The sequence below is a fragment of the Rhinopithecus roxellana genome, chromosome 17 (assembly GCF_007565055.1).
Source record: "Rhinopithecus roxellana isolate Shanxi Qingling chromosome 17, ASM756505v1, whole genome shotgun sequence".
Classification (NCBI taxonomy): Eukaryota; Metazoa; Chordata; class Mammalia; order Primates; family Cercopithecidae; genus Rhinopithecus; species Rhinopithecus roxellana.
Window position 1 is genome coordinate 65702889 of NC_044565.1, and position 27125 is coordinate 65730013.

Here is a 27125-nt window from a genome sequence, read left to right on the forward strand (position 1 = left end):
ATAGTGAAAAAAGTCTGTATTCCTGAGTTCCCAATTTGACATACCTTTATACTAAAATAGCATCAAATTAAAGTGGAGATAATTGCTTTAATAGTTTGATTAGCTATTGATACATAAAATAACAATGCACTTTTCTTGTATTTTAGTCTATAATCTAGCTGGTTACTTACTTTCAGTAAACACTTGTGTAGATACTAGATACTGTACACTTAAATACTAACAAAACATTTGACCCATGGAGCACAGTGGCAGCTACTCAGGAGGCTGAGGCAGGAGGATTAGTTGAGGCAAGGAATTTCAGGTTGCAGTGAGCTATGATTGTGCCACTGCACTCCATCCTGGGTGACAGAGGGAGGCCTCTGTCTCTAAAACAAAAAACAAGGAAAAAACATTTTACCCAATGTTTGTGAAGTCACCCTTTCATTTAAAATCTGAATCAATTTCTAAAGTACAAAATGAATCAACAGAAATAATATAAATTGTATCACACTTTCAAAGAGTTTTTTATTATAATGATCATTCTGCATGAAATTACCATCACAGGAAATTGTGAAAATTTGAGTATTCTTAGTCAAGCACAAAATATAACACACAACAACTATAAAGCTGAGATCCTTTTATGGTAATCAGATACTCATGAAGTCTACACAATTCAAATGCAAAGCAATACTCTTTAGCCGAGCTTTGAGAATTCTTGACAGTCATATTGGTGTACATTGGGGTATCACTATACATGACTTCCATAATCAGAGTCACGACACTCAGGCTAAGAAGCAGAATGTACACAGATACAAAGAAAATTAGTTACTGGGAAGATATAGCCAAGGGATTCACCTCAATTCTCCAATTATGCATACAAGGAAAAGTAGGTGGAAAGTCTGAGAGTGAAATTTAAGAGACATGAAGGAGAGATTCAGAAATTCCAGTTAAAGAGAACAGAAAGTAGAATAAGAAAGCATCAAAAAATAACTGAAGACCGATTTAAAGGTCAAGCAAGATTTTTTTTAAAGATCATATGCAGATACTTCAATGTCTTGAAAATGAAGGTTTAGAGAAAGATATGCCAAGCAAAAGATAAGGGGAAAAAGGATGATATGATAGAGTTAAAATAAGTTTAAATATAATGCAAAGGAATAGAGGGTTGTAAACTAGACAAAATAAAACATACAAATGGATTCACCCAAAAAGCTATAATATTTTAAGATATTTTAAAATTGCTATTATAGCTTTGAAATATTTAAAGCAATGTCATGAAAAAACACAAAAAGAGAATGAGAAATCCATAATCAATACTAAAGAATTTAGTATCATCTCCCTGTATTGGACAAAACAAATAGATAAATAAAAGTAAATAAGGGTATCAATAATTAAAACAACAGAATTGCAAATAGAAAGTCTTACCCTGAAAAATAAAGCACCATACCCTGGCAAATGGAAAATAAACATTTCTTCAAATACACATGAAACATATTCTCATATATGATAGCTTAAAAAAGAGCTCAGTAAATTATAACCATATTCTTCAAGTGCAGGCCACCAAAAAAATATAAATTAAATATATATTAGACTACCATAGAATCTATTAACTTGGGAAGTTTTACACTGTCTTTTAAATAACTATTGAGTTGAAAAGGCAATATAAAAAGCAATCTGGTTAGAAAGAGAGCTTCAAAACTCTATTTGTAAAGCACTTTAAGAAGGAGAAAAGTCTCTGCCTATGTCAAATAGCAGGTTTGAAGACCCTGATGGGGTTTATGGGAATCTCTTTCCATCACATATGCTCTAAAACCAAACAAATAACCAAACAAAAAACTAACCTCTGACAATCAACTACTGACCAGCTTTGAAGAAAGGAACACTTTTATGCACTAATAAGACTTTACACTGTTAATTCTTTAAGAAGGGCAACTTTTTCGTACTGGTAATAATTGAAAGTGTGCATACCTTTTGATCTAACATTCTTTGGAAACTAACAAAAACAGTACTCACACATGTATAAATATTTTATAATTAAGATTTACAGCACTACTTTTGCTAGTAAATAGGAAACAAAGAACTATAAATCAATGGAGAAATGGTTACATAAATGATGTTTAACCCATTCTATGACATATGAGGCAGATTTTGTTCTATTTTATTAAATAAGGATAACTATATGTTTCAATGCGGAAGTAAATTCCAGACATATTATCAAGTGAAAAATGCAAGTTTTATAATAGTGCATATCATGTGAGCTCATTGAAAAGATGTGTATTTGTGTACATACAGATATTTAGAAAAACATAAGACAACGACATGATAGACATATTTAAAGGCATGGGGAAAATCCCCTGCACAATTTACAGTGAAATGTGAACATCTGAACTTCCTGACATGGGTATCTTAAGGAGAGTCTTAGGAAGCATTTTCATCTCTTGAATATGTAAGTAGTACCTGGACCTTAAACAGTGAAAAATGTATTGACATATTATAGCTGAATAAGCACACGAAATTATTACACTATAATAGTCAATTGGTATCCATGGGTTCCACATCTACTTGGAGTCAATCGATTGTGAATTGAAAATATTAAGAAATATGGATGGTTGCATCTGTACTGAACATGTACAGACATTTTTTCTTGTCATTACTCCTGAAACAATACAGTATAACAACTATTTACCCAGCATTTAAATTGTATTAGGCATTTTAAGTAACCTTGAGATGACTTAGAATATGAGATTATGTCACAGTTTACGCAAATACTACACCATTTTATACAAGGGACTTGAGAACCCATAGATTTTGCTGTCACTGGGAGTCCTGGAAAATGCAAAGTAGCAAAAAAGCAGGAAAAAATCACCAAAATTACACAAAGTTTACTGGTAGCAAGCACAGTGCACCGTATGTATACTGTTTAATTTGAAAATTTTGAAATCAAGCACTATGGCTCTATTTGTCCAGAGTCTCCGTCTTGCATATCTCATGTCAGAGGCCTGAATAGTGACAACTGATATTCAGAATAATGATAACAATGACTCGCAAGAGCATCAGGCAGAAAAGAAATACTCAATTTCTTCATTATACTCCACTTAATAAAGCATAAAGTAGATTAAGACATTTTAAAAGACTTCCTGTGAAAGTTAATATGTACAAAATATTAGTGTATCTCTATTATCAAAGAAAGTTCAAGAATACCATTGAATTATTTCCACTTGTGCAGCAAACTTCTTCCCCAAGTCTCACACTTCAAATAGCTCCAATTTAGCATCACCTTTCTTTCATTCAATAAGGAGTCCTCTTTCCCGCACATTCCACGTCCAATTCAAATTCCATGGCTCTTCTCTGAAAATATATTCTGAGCTGATCCTTTTCTTACCATATCTATTAAATGCCCCCATAAAAAACACCAATATTCTTCCAAGACTTCAGCCATCGTCTCTGTAGTCTACTTTCTCCAAGATCTCTTCTTCATAAAGGACCCAGCCTTTATCCTGTTTGATTTTCCCCACATCAAGTAGCTTACCTGGTTTAAAGGTAACACAAGCACATGCTAATTGTCAATCTAACTAAAAGGTAGGCTCTTTCAGACCAGGGATCTTGTCTTGTTCAGCACTTTGGTCTATATTGTGCCAAAAAGAGTGACACGCACATATAATGTAATTCTGGCATTCAAAGAAAACCTTTATAAAACGAAAGAGCAAGAAATAAATTGCGGGGGAATTGCTTAAGAAGTTAAGGAGTGAAAGTAGCTTGGACTATGGTGATGGTGGTAGAGAGAAAAGCAATCAAATGTAAAAGAGTTTGGAGGTAAAACAGTCAGAACTGCTGACAGATTGGATAGCAGGCATGAGGAAAGTGATAGTGATATGGTTTGGCTGTGTCCTCACCTAAATCTCATCTTGAATTGTAGCTCCCATAATCCCCACGAGTTGTGGGAAAGACCTGATAGGAAGTAATGGAATCATGAGGGTGGGTTTTCCCCATGCTGTTCTCATGATAGTGAATAAGTCTCACGAGATCTGATGGTTTTGTAAAGGGCAGTCCCCTGCACTCACACTCTTCCTGCCATCATGGTAAGGTCATGTTTGCTTCCCTTTCCACTGTATTCGTAAGTTTCCTGAGGTCCCCACAGCCATGCTAAACTGTGAGTCAATTAAACCTCTTTCCTTTATAAATTACCCAGCGTCAGGTATGTCTTTATCAGCAGCATGATAACAGACTAATACAGAAGGTGTTAGGAACTGAGTATAAAAACGGGATAGATCATTGTGTCCTTGACTGAGATAGAATACACTGAAACGTGTCCAGGATGTGGAGATGGGAGACAGACAGGTAGTGGAAGGTGGAAGGTGACTTTCACAGTCAGTTTCTTTCCAGAGAGAAGACTGTTCTCTGGTAAGGTTTGTGCTTCTGGGAACATCTCATCAAACGTCCTGCCAGAGGCTTTAGTACTGGAATTTGAATATGGGCTTCTCTTTTCATCAACCAGCTGTGTTGCTGTCAGCTTTTATCTTGGGCTGGACACGTTGGAGTGTTTAACTGAAAGCGATGAAAGGTAAGTCAGGCATGACCAGGCTGCTGCCATAATACCCAGGAAGTCGTATATTGTTAACCCAATTTGAGAGCTGCCTTTTTTTTTTTTTTAATGAATGTGTTTAAAGTACATTTATTTTCAAAACTCTGCCTATATTAAATTCTGTAATCCTGTTTCACGCTTTCTGGCTGTGCTTTTTCTGTTTTGTTTTCGCCACTTTGCTCTTTCATCTGGCTCAGCCTTTGACCACACGGGCTATTTTTTTTTTAATAACTTCCCATGGGATTTTGGAATGCAGACAAACATGTAATTCTCCTAGTTATGAGTTTCAGGTTTTTTAAATGGCAGTCAAACCTATATTTAGGTAATTATCAGAATTAAAAATAAAACAATAACTTTGCATCTCCTGTTAGGAAGGATTACAAATTTAATATGCAACATTTTATTTCTCTGTTCATCATGTTCCAGCCCTACAACACAGTCATCAAGCTAGAAATATGGAAAGCATCACTGAGCCCTTCTTACCCATCTTACTCATCAGCCCATCTGTGAATTATTTAATTCTATTTTCACACCTGAATATTGCTCACATCTATCGTGTTTTCTGCTGTAATTACTCCCTTCTATCCCAAGTCTTTTTTATTCCTTACCCAGACTTTGACAATAGCCTTTCAACTAGTCTCCTTTTCTGTAGTACACCCTCTGAGAAGTAAACAGTGCTTCATGTTACATGAAAATTTTCCTTACCCTACATAAAACTCTTCAATGATGTCCTGTCACCTCAGAATAAAGTGTCTACTTCACAACATGGCACACACAGTCTTTGAAACTCACTCTTGCCCACTTTTCTGGTCCTGAGCTTCTTAGCTCCCACCTTGGATTTCTTTGATCCAGAAACAAGAAACTGTATATTTTCCCACAGCATATTATCTGATTATTATTATATATTCCTCCATATTGTCCTGCCGTCTTGAATAGCTATCCTTTCCATCTCCCTACATCTAGTGCTTGGACATAATTCATGATTTACATCTCATGTTGTCTTGAATGCCTGCTCCCATAGACCCATTAAGCCCCTGAACCAATAATTTGCCTTGCTTTGGTGCTACAACAAACCCGCATCATTATGTCCATCACTGACTTTGCCATATATTAGGTAATTATATTTTTATGTGTTTTTTCCAATACACTTCTAGCCCCTTGAGGGAAAGGACTATAGTTTGCTATCTCTTTCTTATCAAAGTACTAAACAATATATATAATATATGTAACTTTCTAGCAATATGTAAGTGCTCAATGTTATTAAATGTATTTTTGCTTCAAAACATGGCAAGACTTTATCTGAAAACTGCGATGTTTTTACAGCATAGGAAAATATTCTGCTGTGATTTTGTTGTTCCAGCTTCATTTGTTCTGCTTTTCTCTCTGTAGATCCATATTATTCACATACTAGCTCTCTGCTCTTTGCTCTCCCAGCTATTCTTTTCTTTCTTCATATTCATTCCCGTGACCTTTTTCTTCATTCCGATGTTTACCTATACAACACTGATTTGATGTTTTTGCAGTGGAAGTTCTGTGCTTTATTCTTTCTTACGTGGATTTAATTTTACTTTCTTTCCCCCAGGATCTGTTTAGTGGGTTTTTGTTTTCTTTAATTTTATCTGGAGAGAGACCACTTTGGTGGTAGAGACCAGCTGTTCTGTGTGACCTCTTGCCCTGGCCAAGCTTCAGTTATCTGTAAAATGGACACATTAAATGTGCCTACCTCATGGGTTTGTTGTCAGGATTAAATTGAACAAAATGTAAAAAGCACTTGAAACTAAGCACGTTATAACGTTGGAAGAAAGGACATACAACCCCACTGCTGATGTGTTCTTCCATTTAAACAGGAATCTAAATAGAGAAATACGTCCATCCCTTCTCCTCTCTTTTTTTCCTCCCTTCCAGTTGCCTGAAGGATTGGTTAGGGATAAATTCTCATCCCCTTTTCTCTCTTCCTTTTGGAATTTCTTTGCCTACTTGAAGAGAGCAGACATGTTTTCTTGATTGCTCTTGGTCATAGTTTAAGTTCTTAATGTGTTACTCTGGTTTACCTACTGTTTTTTCTACTACCTTTTCCTTGGTTCGAACTCAGGTGGAAAAAAAAAAAGCAGTGCGTTTGTTGGCTCACCTTAAATTCCCAGTATCTGGTTTGTTAGGCTGGGCATCTTAAAAGAATTTGGAATGCATTGTGAGAGATAAAAATTATGTCTGGAGTTTGAGGCTTATGGCACCGTTGATGGGCATGGCTGTCAGCTGGGGAGGCGCTATGCTAGACAATGGCCACGTGGGATTTTTCCTTTATTTTTCACAATAGCTGTAATATATATTTAATACTTCAAGAGTAAATTCTGTAAATGCTTCTAAACTGAGTTTAATGCTTCAAAGAGTAAACTAGGCATTCCAAAATGAGAAGAAATGATGGTTTGTTTCATGGGAACATAACCCTACTTTCTATACCATGTTCAATATTTGTTGTCTTTATTGTGTTGTTTACGGTTCTTGCTGACATTTGAATAACAATGAGTAAAGATGATATCTCATATAGCATACCTTGCTATATTGTTCTTTGGATATGCCTAACTTATAGTAGAGAATTTCTCTGAGCTTGAGGTAATCATTGATGATTTATGCCTTGCTGACATGCTGGGGAATGGCTTAACCCATGGAGAATGCCAGATGCTTGATGGAAAAGCTTCTGTAAACTTGTACACTTGTTTTTCACATGGCTCATCAATTTAGAAGGTTTTTAGCAGTGTTATGTAGTTTTAAGCCTTTCTTCTTTTTATTGATGCAATTCTCATACCATAAAATTTGTTTGATTCAATGCTTTTTGTGTATTCACAAAGTTGACCAATCCTTACCACTAATCCTAAAACATTTCCATCAGCCCAGAAAGAAGTCCTTGTACCTGTTTGCAGTCATTCCTCATTCACCCTGTCCCCAGCTGTGACAACCACTAATCTACTTTCTGTCCCTATGTAGTTTCCTATTTTGGACATTTAATACAAATCAAATCATCCAATATGTGGTCTTGTGTCTTCTTTCACTTAGCATAATAGTTTTAGGTTCATCTATGTTCTAGAATAAATCATGTCTTCATTCTTTATATGGCTGAATCATAATCAAATATGTAGGTATACAATATTTTGTTTATTCATTCATCACACGTTTGAGGGAATTTTTGACCTTGGTTTGTCACTGCCAACTTTTTTACCTAAGGACAAATGGTTGTTTCTGTAGCAGTGGAACTGTATGCACCAGCTTCTAAGCCAAGCTTGTCCAATCCATGGTCTGCTGGCCATATGTGGTCCAGGATGGCTTCCATTCAGCCCAAAACAAATATGTAAACTTTCTCAAAAGATTATGAGTTTGTGATTTTTATTTTTAGTTCATTAGCTATTATTAGTGTTAGTGTATTTTATGTGTGGTCCAAGGCAATTCTTCCAGTGTGGCTCAGGGAAGTCAAAAGATTGAACACTCCCACCTAAGCAAAGCAACATATTACTTAGCAAACTTGAGTAGGATGTACAGGTTCAGAAAAAGCACAGGGAACTAGGTAGATAATGGGAACCAGCCCAGTGCTGACAAGGCTGGTGGTCTGTGAGGATACTAACAGGCAAACTTCTGGCTCCAGTGGGTCCAGGCAACCTCATGTAGCCTAACAGTCCTGGTGAAGCTTGACCTCAAACTATATAGATGCAGTGGGTCTGGTATTACAAGCTAATTTGCACACATTTGCCTGAATTTATGTAACAAAGGTTTCTTCTTTTAACCAACAAAATAACTGAGCTTTTCATATGCTTCTGAAACTAGCGAGGTTCTAGCTATATATTGTTAGGATCAGAACTAGCTTAATAGTCCTAGACCAGTTGCCAAATTCCATTCTGCATCCAGGGCCAAGGAAAGATCATTAGTGGACTTTCTGTGTCTTTTCCAGAGACTCAAAAGTCATGCCCAATAGCTAGTATCAAGTCAGCTCTGGTCTGGTTTAATATAGTATGTGTGAGAAGATTCCCTAAGAGATAGCTCAAGGGTCTTCAGGTCAAGGAAAGTTATAGCAAGAGGCAGTGGAAAGAGTGTGGCATAGGATTACAGATGCTGTGTCACTAGATATAGCCTGCCCTCAATTCTGTACTCCAAAATGAAAATAAAATTGAAGAAGTTTTGAATATATTAACTGAAAACAAATGCACCTCGAATAAGCCCTGGTGACTGGAAATGCTATTATGGCAAATTTCTGACTTTACTATGAAGGTCTCAATACCTTAAATGCTACTTTCACAGAAAGGAGATATTAGGAGAATATGGTAAATACATAATACCAAAATCAGTTTCTACTGATAATTTTTTTCCAATTGAATTTACCACAGCACATAGATGAGCTAAAATTTGACGGATATATAAGGATCTCAGGAATTAGTCAGCAGCTGGTGATATTGAAGTTCCCTGAAAATCTCTTCAAGTGGCAGATCTAGTTATTCATGCAAGCATTGGTAGAGCAATTGGTAACAAGTGACCAGCATTAGCCAAAAGTAACCTCTTGTTAAAAAGTGTCTCCTTAGTTTTCCTATGAATTATAGGCAACTGAAATCAACTTTTTGACATCCTAGATGGTAGGAAACAGTGGGCCACCAAGGGCAGAAGGGAGGCAGGGTGTATTTGATTTAAAACACAAATGCTTTACTCAAATGGGTCCTAGAAAAATGTTTTACATTGAGATAATTGCGCTAGGAGGCAGGAATTAGCTTGTTTTCATAATTCTATTATTTGAGATCAATGTTATGTTTTTATCTCCCACAATTAAAAAAGTGAAACATAGGAGAATGGAATTGAACACAAATCTGAAATTATCTAGGCTCTATCTAGTACACAAGAATTATTCTAACTCAAATTGAGCAGCATGATACATTTAGGAAAATACTACAATATTAATCATCAACACATAGTATCAATGTCAGGCACTGCACTAACAATCTGATTTATAGTCATTCATTTAATTCTCATACTAATATCAAGAATAAAATTTTCCTCATTTTATTGAGAAAACCAAAGCAGAGAAGCATTTAATATCTCATATATTATACCAATTAAGTGATAGAACAGATATTAAAACTCAGGTATCCTGACCCAAAAGCCCATGTTCTTGTTCATTCTACCATACTCCTTTCTGTAGGATACATTTCAGAGTTAAATTTCTTTGGACTTGTTTCTCAATAGGAAAATTTTTTTAAAACATTCCATCTTTATTTCGAGTTGTAAAATGCAAAGGGGTTTAATATTTGAAATTAATTTCTTGCTCAGAATTTGATATTGAAAAGTATGTTCAAATTTTAAACACCTGTATGTAATTTCGGTCTTTATTATTCCGCAGAAACTCTGATAGACTATGTTGGGAAACCTAGTTATGTCTAGTTTGGATAGAAAAATTATAGAAATCAAGCTTTGTATACAAAATAGACTTTGACTTAATCAATTGGTGTGTGTCTCAGAAGCATTTTAGTGCCCTATGGGGACAAAATTTCTATTTCCCACTGATAAGCCCAGGAAAATATCCAAAGAACCATGTTCATTATTGGATGAGTGATATCATGAAGTATGAATATGACTTTCCCAACTGTTGACTTCTTCCTATAAGTGGAATGGTTACACCTCTGATTGCCTATGGGCATGATGGGGGTAACTGGGGAAAAAGTGTATTACTAAGGTTTACTCTCCTATGGAGAGTCACCAATACTTGTAACACCGACCTCCTTCCAAGCCTTCAGTCACTCCTATCTTTTGTGAAGAGGAGGCATTCACCTTGCTTAGGAGTTAGGTTTAAGGAGTTTGGCATGCTCATCCTACTCTCTTCCTTTTGCAAGTTGTCTGTTTAGAACTACTATCCCCTTAACCCATTTATGCCTGAGGTTTCAATTTTTTGAATTTTTGCATGAGTGAAAAATCAAACCTTGGTGATGACCTTGAGCAGTAGGATATAAATAACTCCCACATGCTTAGCATTTCAATAATGAAACACTGGTCATAAGTGGGTTAATTGCTCCATGTTTCCAGGTCTTCCTGGGCCTGCACCGTTGACTAGGGAAGTCTAATTTTGAGATTCAGCATTAGTATTAGTACATCCTTGCCTATAAGGGAAGCTACACCCTCAGTTATCAATTTTACCTGTAAGCAGCACAATATTTTGGCCTATTTGTATTAATATTAATACACACATTTATATATTTTAACAATGAACTCAAACTTGAATGGAGAAGGAGGGTATTATTTATTGGATCATCTCGAACTCCTCATAGTAATCAAACTAAATAGTGAACATGATTCTTAGTATCTGCCTTAGTCAGTTCAGTGGCTGTAACAAGGTATCATAGACTGTGTGGCTTATAAAGAACAGAAATTTATGCATCACAGTTCCAGAGGCTGGAAGTTCAAGATCAGGGTATCAGCATGATCAGGTTCTGGTAAGGGACTGCAGGTTGCAGACTGCTATCCTCTCCCCATGTCCTTACATACTGGAAGGTGCCGGAGAGCTCTCTTAGGTCACTTTCATAAAGGCACTCATCCCATTCATGAGGGAGGTAATTCACAACCTAATCACTTCCCAAAAGCTCCACCTCCTAAATGCCATTGCATTGGAGGTTAGGATTTAAATCCAAAGGATACATTTTGAGAAGACACATTCAGTCCATTGCAGCATCATTGGTGTTGCTGGTGTCATTGGCATAGTTGTTATCATCATCATCTCAGCTGGAACCTTTCATCCCAGTCTGTTTCCTTTTCATTTCAGCCCATTCATTCCTCATAAAGTCATCTTTTGATTTCATGAACTTCTCATGTAGTTCTCATATTTTCACAGAATTAGCTTCATGAATAATGGTTTACAGAATGTTCTTATCTTTTACTTATAGTAATCTATACCAATGGTACCCTTTTACTTCTGCAAACTCATGTTCTTTTTCCATTATTTTTATATTTATAATAAAACCTGAACTTTGTTATAATCTTTGAGCAGTGTCAGTTTTATCTATCACCAGTGTTTGTCTTAGAATATGCAAACTGTGTTTAGTTCTGACCTAAAAGTGGAAGATGAGGTGATGTGAGAACTTCTGGTGTGATTTCTAAGGAATTATTGGGAAGGAAAATTTAATGTGGCTCAGTTGGACTTGTACGGTGTTGTCACCACTCCAGAGAAACAGGATGGACCTCCATCCCAAATTTGTTTTGTATCTACACTGTTGATTCCACACTTGCAACAAGAGAATATAAAAAGATTTAACAGTCACATAAAAAGGCTTTCTAATGCAAGCAGAAAGCCCTCAAACAGATCTGAAAATGACCTGAGAGCCAGAAAACGCCCCATACTTAGGCTCAAATTTTTCATTGTGGTTAGGGGCTTGGTCTTGGGTAAAGGTTCCCACACAAGGGAAAGGGATTATGTGATTTGAACCTCCCTCTGGAGACAAAGGAGGGATTGCCAGGGCTTTTTTTATTTTTTTTTATTTTATTTATCAGCTTTCCCAGATATGGGGAAGAAGGGGAAAAGAAAAAGGATAAGGCTTTCAAACTGTCAGCAGTTGGGCATAAAAAAAAATGCAGCCAGACATTTTTTAACCAATGAGATTGTCCACTGTTTCCATGTCCTGACTTTTACATGGAAGATGCTCATCTTGCATACCGTAAAAGAGAAAGTAATTTTACTGTTTATTTAAGCATAATCCATGTAAGGTTATACTGATGAGATTCAAAAGCTGTCATCATCAAAACAACAGTCGAACAACAGAACCGGGTGAGGTGGAATTTTTGGACAGAAGTTATGCTTAAAACTCTATCTTATTTTGTGGGAAAGAAGAGAAATACGGAATAGCTAAGGACTCATGTTTGAGATATATAAACTAAATAACTTTGTTAAAATGTAAGAACAATCATTAAACAATAGAAATAGCATGCACAACTTGCAAATCAATCTGGAGAAGAAAAATGAAGAAAGTCAGGGAAACTGGAGGAAGAAGAGGAGGGATAAAAAGATAAATGGAGAATACAAGTAAGATGACAGAAAAATAACAGATGTATGCAAAACAAATCCCCCACTTTTATTGTAATTTCATCTGTGAATAAACAAAATCTACTCAAAGGAGAAACTTATGTTGGCAGGGAGACATGTCCAGTGTTACTGACTGCATCGTTGTTTGTAATAGCTGAACATTCTAGCAAACTTAAATGCCCATAAGTGTGGAAGTGGATCAATAAATCACAGTATATGCATACCATGAAATACTGTGCAACAATTAAAATTAATGAACAAGATCTACATGTATAAATTAGATAGATTTCAGAAATAATGAAGGGTAAGAAGATAAACAGCTAGTAGAATGATGCATACATTATTGCCACCCTTAATTCGTTTTAATTAAGTTAATTTAAAAACCATAAATACTATATAGTTTTTAATGGATAGACTATGTGTCCTAGAAGTATAAAAAATACAAGCAGGAATAACGCACACAAACTTCAGGATAATAGTTATCTCTGGTGGTGGGGGTGAAGAGAGAGAAGAAGGAAATTAGAAAATTCTTTAACAGGATTCCTAATATTTGGGGGCATTTTTTGCATTTTTAATAACCAGAAGCAAATATGGCAGCAGGTTAAAGTAATTTGTACATGGATATTGTCATGTTACTCTCTATTTACCCACAAGAAAACATTACATACTTGACCTTGTATAAATTTAAGATATTTTCTATAACACAAAAATATTTTTAAAATGTGAACAGGATGATAAAAGGCAAGAAAAGGGATGGTAAAGAGCCACTGGAGAAGGACATACAGGAAGTGAAGTTGAAAGGGGGCAGCATGTGGTACCCTGGCCTTGATCACATGTTAAGGAATGGATCCAAGGAACTGGAAGAATTGGACTTCCACTGTAATGAGTGGAACTGAAAAGAAAAAGGGAATAGAAAGAGGCAGACATATCGACTCGGCTCATCTGTAGAATGAGAAGTTTCACATCCAATGAGTTCTATTTTCTAGATAAATCTGAAGCTCAGGTTGACTACTCGAAGACTGAGAAAGGTAACAGAATGTTGAGGCCAAGATGGTTAGAAATTTGAAGACAATAGAGAAAGTTTGAAATGGTTGCTGGGGGCAATGAGAATGAGAACTGAATGGGTAAACAAGCACTTATGTTTGTATGGTGCGCATGAGTGTAACCCTCTATTTTTTGCATTCCCAGTTGAGCTGGGTGTAATTTGCTGAGCTGTTATCAGCAGCCCAGACTTGGACATAGAACTATACAAATTTCCACAGTTAGAGTCAATCACAGTTGAGATTTTGCCAGTCATATATGATAATCACAAGTTAGTTTAGCATGTTGACAAGAAAATAGCTAAAGTAATAGATCAAGAACTTAATCTGGATAGAGAGGAAACTAAAAATATAAGAGGGAGGACAGAAAGATAATAGTAAAACAGAAAAATATAAACAAAAAAAATTTCACAAATCTCTCTTCTGAACAACCACTATAACACTTTGGTGTATTTCCCCTGAGTACTTAAAAGTTATGTGTATATATATGTATTTATATATATATATATATATATATATATATATATAATATTACATAGGAAGAGAGAGAAAGACCTAGATATATGTATGTGTACATATATACAAATACATATACTCACATATGTACCATATACATGTTAATTTTGTAAGTAAAAAATATTATACTATAGCTAATACTTTATACCTTTTAAAATTATATGTGACTATTCTTCCAAATTGATAAATATTCAACTAGCATTGATTTAATGAACATATAATATTGCATTTGAGGGAAGTAAAATAATTCATGTTCTACAATAAAAATAATCTAAATTATCTAATGCATTTATGTTTTCAGTTGTTTGATATCATTCAATGCTGTTTCAATAATCAATTTGAGATTCAATCTTTCATATATCTGAATTACTTTTTTAGAATACATTTCTAAATGTAGAGTTATATCAAAGGGCTAGCACATCTTAACTACAAATTGTGCTCTAGGAAGTTTTTACATATGTATAAACACACATATATATATATTTGGTATTTTCAAATATATATACACATATATATTTGATAAGTTGCCTTTAAAAATTCTTTAGGACTCTCTAGGAGAGAAAGGTTTATGGTACCTCAGAGTACAAGTGCTGGGACCAATAAGTGACTTTTTCTCTATTCCTTCAGAGACTGAGGGTCAGATATCATAAGGATACAATGAACACTGAACTGAACTTAATTCATTTCCATAAATTCCAGTCTATTAAACATCCTGAGACTCAACACAAGAAACAATCAGTTCACATTTCCTCTCTTGGCTCAATTCTTTATTTTTGAGAATGATACAATATTCTTTCTGCTACCCAAGTCAATCACTTTATAGTTATTTTCCCTCCTGCCTGTCAACATCTAGTCAATTTTGCTGAGCACACAAACCATTCATCTAGCAAAAATATATTGGGCCGACCACGCAACAAGCATTTTGCAAGGTTTGGGAAATAACGAGATGTTCAATTATACAAAATGTATACTCTCTCTTCAATATTTCTACAGAATTTATTATGTGTACTGCTCTTTCAACCTTAAGACACACAGGCTGTGGCAGGTCGATTAGGTTTCCCAGAAAACAGATTCCAAGATGGAGATTTGTGTGCAGGTGGTTTATTGGGGAGTGCTCTCAGGAAAAACAAGCATCACCAAGGGAGGAAAGTAAGACTGGGCACAGGGCTATGTTGAATGGTGATGCATTGCAACAGGGGTGCTCGCCAGTCCCAGAGAGAGAGCTCTATAGCTAAAATAGCCCTTCAGAGGTATACTCAATGGAGGCAAGGGGGCTGGGATTCTGCATCTCCCCATGGAGCAGTCATTGAATTTATATTGCCCCCAGAGAGATAGAGTAACTTTGAACAAGGCAACTACCTTAGCCCAAGGACAATTCTTGTGGAGCATTCATCTGTGAGCAATCAGAGGGCAACACTCTTGAGAAACTGATAACTAGACCCTAAAGAGACAGAATCTGAGAAGCCATGCTAACTTGGATTAGTGAGCTGAGCTCTGGTTCTTGGAGAACATCAGGAAAAACAGCTGTTAGGTGTAGGCTTAATACCTGGGTGATGGGTTGATCTGTGAAGCAAACTACCATGGCACATGTTTACTTATGTAACAAACCTGTGCATTCTGCACATGTACCTGGAATTTAAAATAAAAATTGATTTTCAAAAATGCTTTGGGCTCAAAATATAAAAAGAAACCACCATATATATGTAAGCAAAGAACTTGCTTATGTGCAAAGCTTGTATCATCAATTGAATTGTAAACACTTGACAGCTACAGAAGGTATGTTAAACTTCTGTTTACTCATAAGTCTATCATAATGTTTCATAAGTATTAGTTGCTCAATAATACCTGCTGTTTAATTTGACAAAATCCTGCCTCTTAGTTTTATGAAGCACTACCTGTCCCCACATTTACTTTCTCACCTATAGCTGCCATATTTGTCTAAGCATTCATAATTTCTTGCCTGGACTTTGCTTAAATCTTATAAATAATTCATTTTACCTCTTTGATAAAATCTCTCTGGCATAACACAAATATGGTAGACTGTATCTTTATGGTTAATCAGTGTGGTTACTGAAATTTAAACATAATATCTTATAGTGAAGCCATGTATTAAATATGAACTTTCTCCTCTTGTATGACCTACATATTTACATGGTTTGGTTTTATGCATCTGACGCAAGGCCTGTGTTCTCTAACCCTCTTTGTTTAGCACTGATGTACAAACATGTTGTCTTCTAGATGAATAGTTTACAATGTGCTTCATGTAAAGTCTCAAGATAAAAGCTGAGAGACCAGATAAAGCTGAAGCAATAGATATTAGGGGCAACAGCCATACAAGTATTCTGGCCCAAGTCTGATCAAGAGGCATGGCCCTTAGGCCATCTTTTCTCCCCAAAGATCAGAAGCCACAGCTGTGTCAGGTCTCTGTTAATAGGGAAGATGATACTTAGAAAACCCAAAGAGAGGTACATGTGCTACCATCCAGGAGGCAGATGAGTCAGGGTATGTGTGGAATCCAATGTACACTCTGAGTTGACTCTGCAAAAATTCAAAATTGTATCAATTTCTCTATGCTCCAAGCATTTACATGTTTGGAGACACAGCATATAAATTTTCCATCATCTGTTTGATCAATAAAATTGTTAAATTCATTGTATTTCTGTTTCTGTTTTTCTCATTTTATCTTCCTCCATTCATTATTTTAAGATACTCCTTGCCTATTATGAACCAGACACCATATCAACTGCAGTACAATCAACATCTCAATGTTGACATCTATTCTTATTCATGATTATTTCAATTATACAGTAGTTGAGACTCAAAGAGATTTTGGGTTTTACCAAAGGTCACATTTCTAGTAAGTTAAAGAAATGAAAAAGTATAGAATAGTTCATACTTTTGCCAATGCCCCATCCTGTCTGTCCACAGACATCTGGGAGGGAAATTATCTTTGTGGTCCAAAAATATAAATGAAATATGTGCCCAGTCGTTTGGTACTCTAGGGACCTGCTTTAGATCTGCCCATTCTAGAATCTGCCTGCTCCATCAGGGCAGAGGCCTGCTAAGTGTGTGTCCTTGTGTTGGCAGGTGAGAAAGAGGAAGCCCTATCTGGAACAAAGCAATGTAATAACAATATCAGACATGAATTAAACCTTACACATGTTCCATTATAGATATCTGCCACAGACAGTGCTGACTTCTTAAAAAATATCACAAGTGGGTGACCGCTATTATACAAAGCTCTGTGAAATGGAATGACTAATCTATAAACATAAGCATGAGATTGAATAAAATATATATAAAGAAATATATGCAATATTAATTTAGCATAGACAGTATCATATCCCATAGACCTTCTTGCACAATGCAGTGACACACCACTGTGTTATTAATGCTTTGGAAAAATTTATTTATTCTATTCCATTAGTGTATTTTAACAAACATTGCTCTGGGACAGTATGCCTGCCAATTTATGTTTATGAGACTGTCAACATAATTTACATGCAGACAAAAATATGATACAATATTGCCAATGCAGAATCGCCTTGTCAAATGATATTGTCACAAAAAAAATGAAACAGTACCCCAGCTGAGGAACCAAGCATATTCATCACTGTTGGTTGCAGAGAATTTGAGGTGACACACTGAAATACATTTAATGCCTTTTTTTCATGCATCAAATGAATAAAAAGTGAATGAATGAGGTACTTCTGACTGCCATATACTGTGCAAAAGCAAATAGATTTCTTGTTTCCCTCAGAAAAAAAAATAAAAATAATACATAGGTTCCCGAAATGTTGACAGAATTATATTTATTATTCATTTGGAAAACTGAGTATGCTACAAAAATCACAATAGTTCTAAAGTGTTTGGCTGCAATGATTGAGACTGTCATGGAAGGAGATGATGGCAAACTGAGAGTTCCTAATCCACGCAGGATGAAGAGCAGGGGCAGTGTGGAATGATGGTAGATATTTGGCCTAGGACCTTGTGTTAAATAATACAAGAGATTTTAATAAGACTGCTTTTTCTAGAAGGTGAATAATTAGATGTATGAACTTGTCTTTTCTCCACTTTGACAACTCCAAGGCTCTAAGGGCATGGTTTCTGGACACTGGTAGGTTCAAGTCCTGGTTTGAGCTGTACATAACTGAGCTTCAGTAGTATGTGAATGCTTCAGTGAAAAGGTTTTCCAATTTTCCCTGTGCTGATGGCTTGTAAGCTCCAGAGATTTCACTGGCCAGGAGAACATCCAGCTTGGTTACAGGGAAGCCAACCAGGAAGAACACAGAGCTTTACCAGTCTTGAAGGATTTGTTCTCCAGGTACTACCTTTGCTCACTGATGAAAGGCAGTCTGTGCTGGAGGCATCTTCCTTGCTCTGGGCCATATCATCAAAGGTGAGCCAAGTATAACTATGGCCTGTCTGCCACAAGCCTGCTTGGTACCAAGGGACCAAGCACCCTTGTTCTCAACATAGTCCTCCTGTCTCATAGGAATTCCTAAAGTAAGAGCATAATGGCTCTAGTAAAATTCCTGTTGTTAGAACATATGTGCTTAGAAGTTATGTTTTTAAGAGGAGAAGAAAGAAACATCCTGGGTTCAGGAACAATGAAAGGAGTTCACGTTCAAGGTTCACAATCTGCATGGTGCTGGATTAGCAGCAAATTAAGGACCCTGAGTTCTTTCCTGAAACTTTAGTTTAACAAACAAATGTATGAGTAACAAAGAAGACTGGGGGAGCGCTTTGTGTAGGGGTAGGGAAAACATGCACAACTTGAGTCTGAAACCCTACTCTGCCACATACTCCACAAAAGACACTCTGATCCTTAGTATCTTCATACATAGAATAGGACTAATAATTACCTCGCAGTTTTGTTGTGACAATTAAATACGAAACAGTCGACTCACATGAAATGCCTAATGTTCAGCCATTTTCTATGTACCAAAAAAAAAAAAAAAAAAAAAACTGGCAATAGCATGTAATTCACCTAGCATGGTCCCAAACATACAATAAATGCTTACTGGATACCAGTTTACTAAATATAACATGTTAAACATTGAAGAAGCTATGCAAAAGAAAAAAGTTAATGCATTAATATATTACTACTACTGCTACTAACACTATTACTACCACTAGCCTGCTGGTCTTTGTCAATGATATTTGAAATGGAATCTTAAATATAACATTCCAAATGTCTCAGTACCATGTAAGGCATGTGATGAAACATGAGATAGTCTATCTCAATATGAATTTAAATTTCTGTAGCATATATATAGAACCTTAACTCTTTATCTTTAGGCTCCATGAACATACAAATTTCTATGAGAAAACATTTTTCCTGAAATTGACCTCTACTTCAAGACATTGAAAACCCTGTTTAAGCTGATGCCTCCCATTAGGTATAACGGAACTTGTCATTTTGCATTTTACACTCTCATTGACAGTATTGTCCAAACAGCAGCTGGCTTCTGCAATTCACACTGGAATTTTACTGCGAATTAATAGCTGGGCAGAATAAACGGTGGCAGGATGATGTGGGTGCCTAACACACCATTAGGGGTGAAGGCACAGACAGAGCTTCTGAGAGTGCCAGTTCCCAAGCCCAAATGCATATCCAATTCATTAGTTAAGGGGGAGAGGAAAAGGGCAGGGTATGAAGAAGAAAAGTAATGAAAGAAAGAGACATCAAGACAGGGAGTAGATAGAAGAAGGAGCGATCATATAATGGAGAAAAATTACTGTAGAAGAATAGGATGATGCATAGTTAAGAGTAGCCCACACCTGCTGGGTTTGAGCGAGGAAAGCGTGTGCATTAGGCACCAGTTGGAATGAATTATATGACACCTTTTCTTTGGCCAGAAAAATGTCTTTCTGACCCCAGCTGGTGATTGATTAGATGGTGCCCTGGAGAATGAAGATGACTATCTCTTGTCATTTTGATCTCTGCATTGAATATTACCATTTCTATCCTTACCAAAGATTTAAATCCATTTTAAAGAAACTGTATTCATCAATTTATCTGAATAACTTGTAGCCTAATGTATATGGGATAGTTTGGGGTGACAAAGGCAGAATTTAAAACAAAGAAAAAGTACTCTTTCATGCCCCACTGGAATGACAAATTAAATTATATTTCATCTTGTTTTAATTGCATGGAGTGATACACATCTTGGTCAAAACCACTACTGGATTTGATAAATCATTGAGTCTGGAATTTTTCACTAAAAATGCAAATAGATTCAGATGATATGCTCCAAGCATATTTGCACCTAAATCAGAAAATTTATCATCTCCAGAAAGACCATTGAAATGTAGAGTCAGATATAAGCTCAGCTGAGATAATTATAACATCAGATGCTAACTAAAAGCCAAATAAACTATGTAAAATAATATGAACTTTTTAAAGCCAATGCAAATATGCCAAAACTAAAAAATGTCTCTGAGTGACAGAACTTTTACACAGCCTTCACTATATCAGTCAATGGGCTTAGATTGTAGATTCCTATATTATCTGGTGCTCTGGCCTTAGTACAGAAAGTGGAATCACAAATGAGATATGCATTTCATTGTGGTCCTACCTACCACTCTATTGACGACTAGAATCAATGTGTTCCTAAATGAGAGTTTTGACACACAGACCAAAATGAGTTTATATAGAGATTTACATAAAATCTATGCTATAAAATTTATTTTAAAATAAATTTATGTAAATACAAATTATTTAAAGAAAAATATTAAATTTATTGCATGTTAATATGTCAAAATATGTCAAAAATTGTGTGAAAATTGTGACTTTGTTCCCCGAGTGATTAAAGTTTGCCAAACAGGAGTTTAGATGAAGGCAGAAGTGGCTGTTGGCCAAACCTCCAGATGGTTCAAATCTAAGAGGGATGGAGCCAATGTCTGATAAGGGAGCCTTGATGGAGGGGGGAGCACTAGGCTGAAATTAACAAGAATAAATTAAAATAGTATGAATGTAACTTTTTATATTTTAGCTATGAAACAACGTCAGAACAAGCATGAGGTCATGGGGCCTCTCTTTACTACAATTGATACGAAAATAATTTATTAATATTATAAAGGTCTTGTCATTGTGCTGGTCTTCAGTGTATAAATTGCATTTGTCTAACTTTCTACTTTCACCTTCTATCAGTGTAGCTCAATACGAGTCAAGAACTTCCTAGAAGCATAATTTAGGATCTAAATAGAAGAACATAATGAAGAGAAGGGCAGTGTTTTTCCTACTCCAAAAAGACAGGAAAATAAAATCAAGCCCTGTCATTTCAATCATTTGTTTGATATTGGTGGTAAAATAAAATGTTTTTAGTTCCCCATCCTTTTATAACATGGAATCTTTTGTCCTATACTTCTATCTCTCTTTTTGTCTGTGTAATCTTGGAATTTATAAATATGTCATTTTTAATATATCATTGCTTTGACAATGTATTTTAAGACTTAGACTTAGTTTTTTAAACTAGTTACAAAATTTTTTTTACTTTTATTGGAAATGGGTTTTCTTCCACCTCTTTATGCTGTAACATCTGCATTTCTTACTTCTGGCTTCTACGTCTTCTTCATCTCCTTATCAGAAGGCTATATCTTCAAGAGCGTGTGTATGTGCACACAGGTACCTGTATGTTTTGAGTGTACTTGGCTGATGGAAGATCTGAGCTTTTGCATATCTAAAAATGTTTTCCTATACCTTTCTATATAAAGCAAAAATCAAGAAGTCTGGGTAAAATAATCTCAATTTACAAAAATGTTTCTTCAAAATCCTATCAAGTCTCATCTATCATTATCTGTTGGTGTTAAAGAGCAAAAATTCAATAATTTTGTTACTTTAAGACACTATATTTCTAGTTTTGTCTTTTTCCCACTAATGAATTCAAATTTTGGTTAATACGTTTGTAGGTATTTTAGCTGATCATGCCCGTAATGTTGTGAGACTCTTCAATCTACGTAGGTCTTTCTTTAGTTGAAAAAAATATGTTTGTATTTTGCCCTCCCTGCTACCTGTTTGGTAATTAATTAGTTTTATCTTGTGTTGCCATTCCCTGCCTACCATATTTATCACGTTTTAATTTTTTTTTAATTTTGTTACCCTATGGCTTTGCACCTTAAGATTTTTTTTTTGACGGAGTCTCACTCTGTCACCCAGGCTGGAGTGCAGTGGTGCAATCTTTGCTCACTGCATCCTCTGCCTCCCAGGTTGAAGTCATTATGGTGCCCAAGCCTCCTAAGAAGCTGGGATTACAGGTGCATGCCATTATGCCACGCTAATTTTTGTATTTTTTTTTTTTTTTTTTTTTTTTTTTTTTTTTTTTTTTTTTTTTAGTAGAGACGAGGTTTAACCATGTTGGCCAGGCTGGTCTCGAACTCCTGACCTCAAGTGATCTGCCTGCGTCAGCCTCTCAAAGTGCTGGGATTACAGGCGTGAGCCACTGTCCCAAACCTCATTTTGAGATATCTAAATTGTTTTTTCTACATGACAGGTTAAATTGCTGCGTCATCACACCTACCTCTTCTGCCTCATGACCCTCTTTGTGCTCTCAGACTTCTTGAGAATCTCCCTCATCTCTCTTTTCATAAGACGTTACCTATTACCTCTCCAGCACATCACATTACTCCCTCTCCTTATAGTTTTATTTTCTGTTTTATAAAGAGTAATCTTTCACTCTAAGAAGAAAGACAGTTTCCTACAATTTTCTTCTGGAACTTAGAATACAATATCTTCAGAAATCTTCCCTAGCTTCTCCTGTGTCTGAAATTGTTTATTTTGGCCGCATAAAGAACCTTCCTCGCCCACACAATTTCTCCTCTCCTCATCCTTGAGCCAGTCAAGAATAATTCACAGCCATTGTCAACAGAATATGCAGCTTGTCTCCTTTCACCAAATTTATCATTGCCTATTCTCTATCAAAGGAAAGGAACTACTACCATTGCAATTGTATTAAAATTTTTTTAAAAATTAGAAAAAATTAAGAACACTTAGGGATTGTATTAGTCCGTTTTTTAAACTGCTATAAAGACCTTCCCAAGACTGGTTAATTTATAAAGGAAAGAGGTTTAATTGACTCACAGTTCACCATAGCTGGGGAGGCCTCAGGAAACTTACAATCATGGCAGAAGGCTGAACGGGAAGCAAGGCACCTTCTTCGCAAGGTAAAAGGAGGCAGTGCCAAGCAAAGGGAGAGAGCCCCTTATAAAACCATCAGATCTCGTGAGAACTCACTCACTATCACGAGAACAGCATGGAGGAAACTGCCCCCACGATTCGGCTACCTCCACCTGGTCTCTCTCTTGACACGTGGGGATTTTGGGGATTACAATTCAAGATGAGACTCAGGTGGGAACACAAAGCCTAACCATCTCAAGGATCAACCTTGATACATCTTTCTTGCTATGTTCTGGTACATTAGCAAGTCCTGTGCGTTTAACTCTGTAAATATATCATTAATATCTTCACTTCTGTCCTGCCATCATAATAATCTAAGGCACCATGATTTCTTATTTGAACTGTCTAGATAGTCTCCTAATTTGTTTTTCTATATCTACTCTTCTCTTGCCCAAAACGACCTTTTAAAACTGCAAATGAATTTATGGCTCCCCAGGTGAAAATTCTTCAAGAACTTGCCATTGTTCTTAGAATGAAAAATCAATTAACTTCACATCATCTACAGGATTCTTTATATTCTAGCACTTGCTCCAATCACCAGACCCATCTGGTGCTCTCCCTGTCTGAGCTTTTCCCAGTCTCCTAAATAGAACCTGTTCCTTTCTGCCACAGGATCTTTGCATTTAGAGTTTCTTCTGCCAGGAAGCTCCCTACCTCCACCCTATACAAAACACTTTGTTAACACACAAACTCCAGTCTGTCAGTTCAAATGACATACTTCGGGGAAGACACTTCCTTGAGATTCTAGATAAGAATCAATGCCCCTCTCACCTATTCCTAGACTACACTTTCGTTTTCCCTTATAGTACATTTCACAGTGTCAACTGTACTCCTGCCATTATTTCACTGTGTCTTTCATCTCATTAAAAACCGTAGGCCCTAGTGACTGTTTCTGTTTCAATCAACATTTGTTGAATTCATTATTGAATCTCTGTGTCCTCTTCTCAAAGATACATTAGGAAAACAGGTGAAAGTGCAGAATTCCTGATTCAATCCCTTATTTCAAGTAGGCTTTTAGAAAATTCTTGCATTCTCTATTGAAATGGCATCTGATGTTTAAAAAATTGCAATTCCTACCATACATTAGAAACAAGGTTCTTCAGCCTTGCCCACTATGACTTATATCTAAGGATTCACGTCCAGAATGTTGGCTCCACCAGGTTACTGCCCCAGACCCAGTCAACTTTGGATCTAGCTGAGATTTATATCAAAAGTCACCTCCCTGCTATGGATAAACTGGCCTCTTCAATTCACTGCATTATATCTCCCTGTTTTATTTTATTCTTCATAACTAATAATTTATTGGTATTATTTGTCTGGCTCCTCCACAAATTTCTTTAGCATAAGGAACCTATCTCTGTTGTTTCCACTGCATTCAATCACAAAGTACAACTGGAGAAAACCAGACTAGAATGAGAGATAATAGGATCATCATAACATCATCAACAAAACCTGGCTTAATTTGAAGCTGCTTTGTGCTCTCTTTGCTTTCCTCTAACCATGCTAATATTAACAAAGACACGCCCTTTTCCAATGCATTCATACCATCCTACACAGACCCAGACCATGGGCCCAAGCTAAGATATATTCATGGAATTATGTTTGCAAGGTTAAGAAAATGACAGGAAGTGGGAGACTTTCTCTGATCTATTCATGTATTTTTCCCTTCAAGGCACCGGGGGAGGCAGAAGAGCAGAAGAGGTGACAGCTGACCAGAAAGAGTATGGTGCTGCAGCCTGGGCAACCTGTCATGGAAAGGTACTATAGCTGCAGGTCTCAGAGCTCTCCAGAATCACTCTCATGAACATGTTTGGGAAAGAAGTTATGAAATAGAGGCAAGAGTGTGTTACAGATAGGAGTCTTTTTTGGGGAACAATAAGATTGTCCTCTTCTTAGAAATAGCTCTTCTGGCCATGATCCCTTCTTTCTCCTACCAGAACTGCTTAATTCCATTGCCTGAGCCTTCGAGCCTGCAGATTATCCATCATGTGACTAAGAATGAGATGACACCTGTACAGATACATGATTTGACTCTCAGCTGTTTAGCTGTTTCTACAGGAAGCCTGAGCCGTTAAGGTATTCTCAGGGCAGGAATGACCTAGAAGAGATGGAATATAAGCTCAAGACAATAAGATGGGGGCCTGGTCAAACACCCTTCCTTATGGGAACTAGGAATCTTGGTTATAGCCCACGTTTTTCCTTCTTCTCCAAACCCAGGTGATGGTTTTGGTTTAAGAGGCTCATCTATGAGAATTCTGTATCAAAATTATTGCAGGGAGAATAGACCTCTTCCATTACCTAGAACAAAAGTTAGTACTTTCCCCTATTTCTTCTCTTTTCTTTCTTTTGTACTTCCTATTACTTTTGGTGCTGTAGAAAGATTTCTCTGTCCAAAAAGATGTGAAATATTCCAGACATATTGCACCAAGGGTGTGTGTAGCACAAAATCAACTTGCCTTGAGCTTCTCTGATATATAGCCAATGTTTTAATGTTCCCATTTATGCCGATCCGTAATACATCTTCATAGTGTTGGCTTAATCACAAATGACAAGGGTGGAAAATGTAATAAAGACAGGGGCACATTAATCTACTTTGTATGAAAATGTGGAAAGGTAATCCAATTTTGAACTGCTTGCTCTTACAAAATATATAAAAGTTTGTACGATTTCTGCATCTTAGTTGGGGAGATGGTGGTTAATCCTAAAGAGGTATATTTCAGGTAGAGTCCTCGGTCCCTTACATATAAGCACAGAGGTAGTGGCCCATACTGAGAAATAAAGGTGGGGACTCTGGGGAGTGAGTTGCCTGATGGAAGCCTGTATATCAGGCAATATTCAGGAATGTCCATTCCTTGTGGGTCTTAGACAGACATTCCAATGTTAGGGATGTTGTTGTGTCTTCCCCTGCACAGCCCCTAAGGCTAGTTCATATGAAAAGTAATTCTGCCTCTGCTCCCTAAAGACAAGCTGGAGTTCATATGGTGAAAAATCCATAGAAGGGAGGTAGACTCAGCTAGAAAGTGTGTTTCTAGCAGGGGAGTTGGTGTGAGGGAGAGAATAGTTACGATGAAGTCAGGCTTGTCTTAAACCACAACTGATGTCATTCCAATCACTGTGTGTGCCTGCACTTGCGGGTTGTGTGCATGGCATGCATGAATGTTGATGCATCTGCAGTGCTCTCACCTAGCAGACAAGCATAAGAGAAATGTGAGCTCTGGACTTAAAGAGCGCTGAGTGTTAATATCATCTTCTACTTGCTCTATGACATGGCCAGTAGTCCAACTCCTCTGAATCCCAGTTTCTTTATCAGTAAAATAGATATTGTACTAGTTATCTCTTAGGATTAGTAGAAATACAGGACCCGGCAATTCCATTCTTAGGTATCTACCCAAGAGAAATAAAAACAAAACATAGGCAAAATGTGTACAAAAACTTGTACATGGATGTTCATAGCAACATTATTCACTATAGATAAGAGGTAGAAACAACCCAAATGTCTATCAACTGACAAATGCATAAACAAAATGTGGCTTATTATTGAAATAAACAATGGAAAATTATTCATCCATTAAAAGGAATGAAGTACTGATGCATGCTACAGCATGAATTTGCCTTTAAAACATTACACTAAGTGAAAGAATCTTGTCACAAAAGACCACATATATGATCCCTTTGTATGAAATGTCCAGAAAACAGAAAGATGTAGTGACAAATGAGATTCATGGCTGTCCTAAATTTTTTTCAGTAAAAACAACTTTCCTTCCTGTTTAAGGAGGTTCATTTTTTCTTTCTTGT

General features: G+C 36.4%; 1 long non-coding RNA gene across 1 annotated transcript; it reads left to right on the forward strand.

The window, feature by feature from the left end:
* Nucleotides 1–4062: 4062 nt before the first annotated feature.
* LOC104677868 lies at nt 4063–26900 on the forward strand. The gene is made up of 3 exons (XR_750101.2): nt 4063–4090; nt 4360–4537; nt 25003–26900. It is a non-coding gene; the product is annotated as an uncharacterized LOC104677868 (long non-coding RNA).
* Nucleotides 26901–27125: the final 225 nt, after the last annotated feature.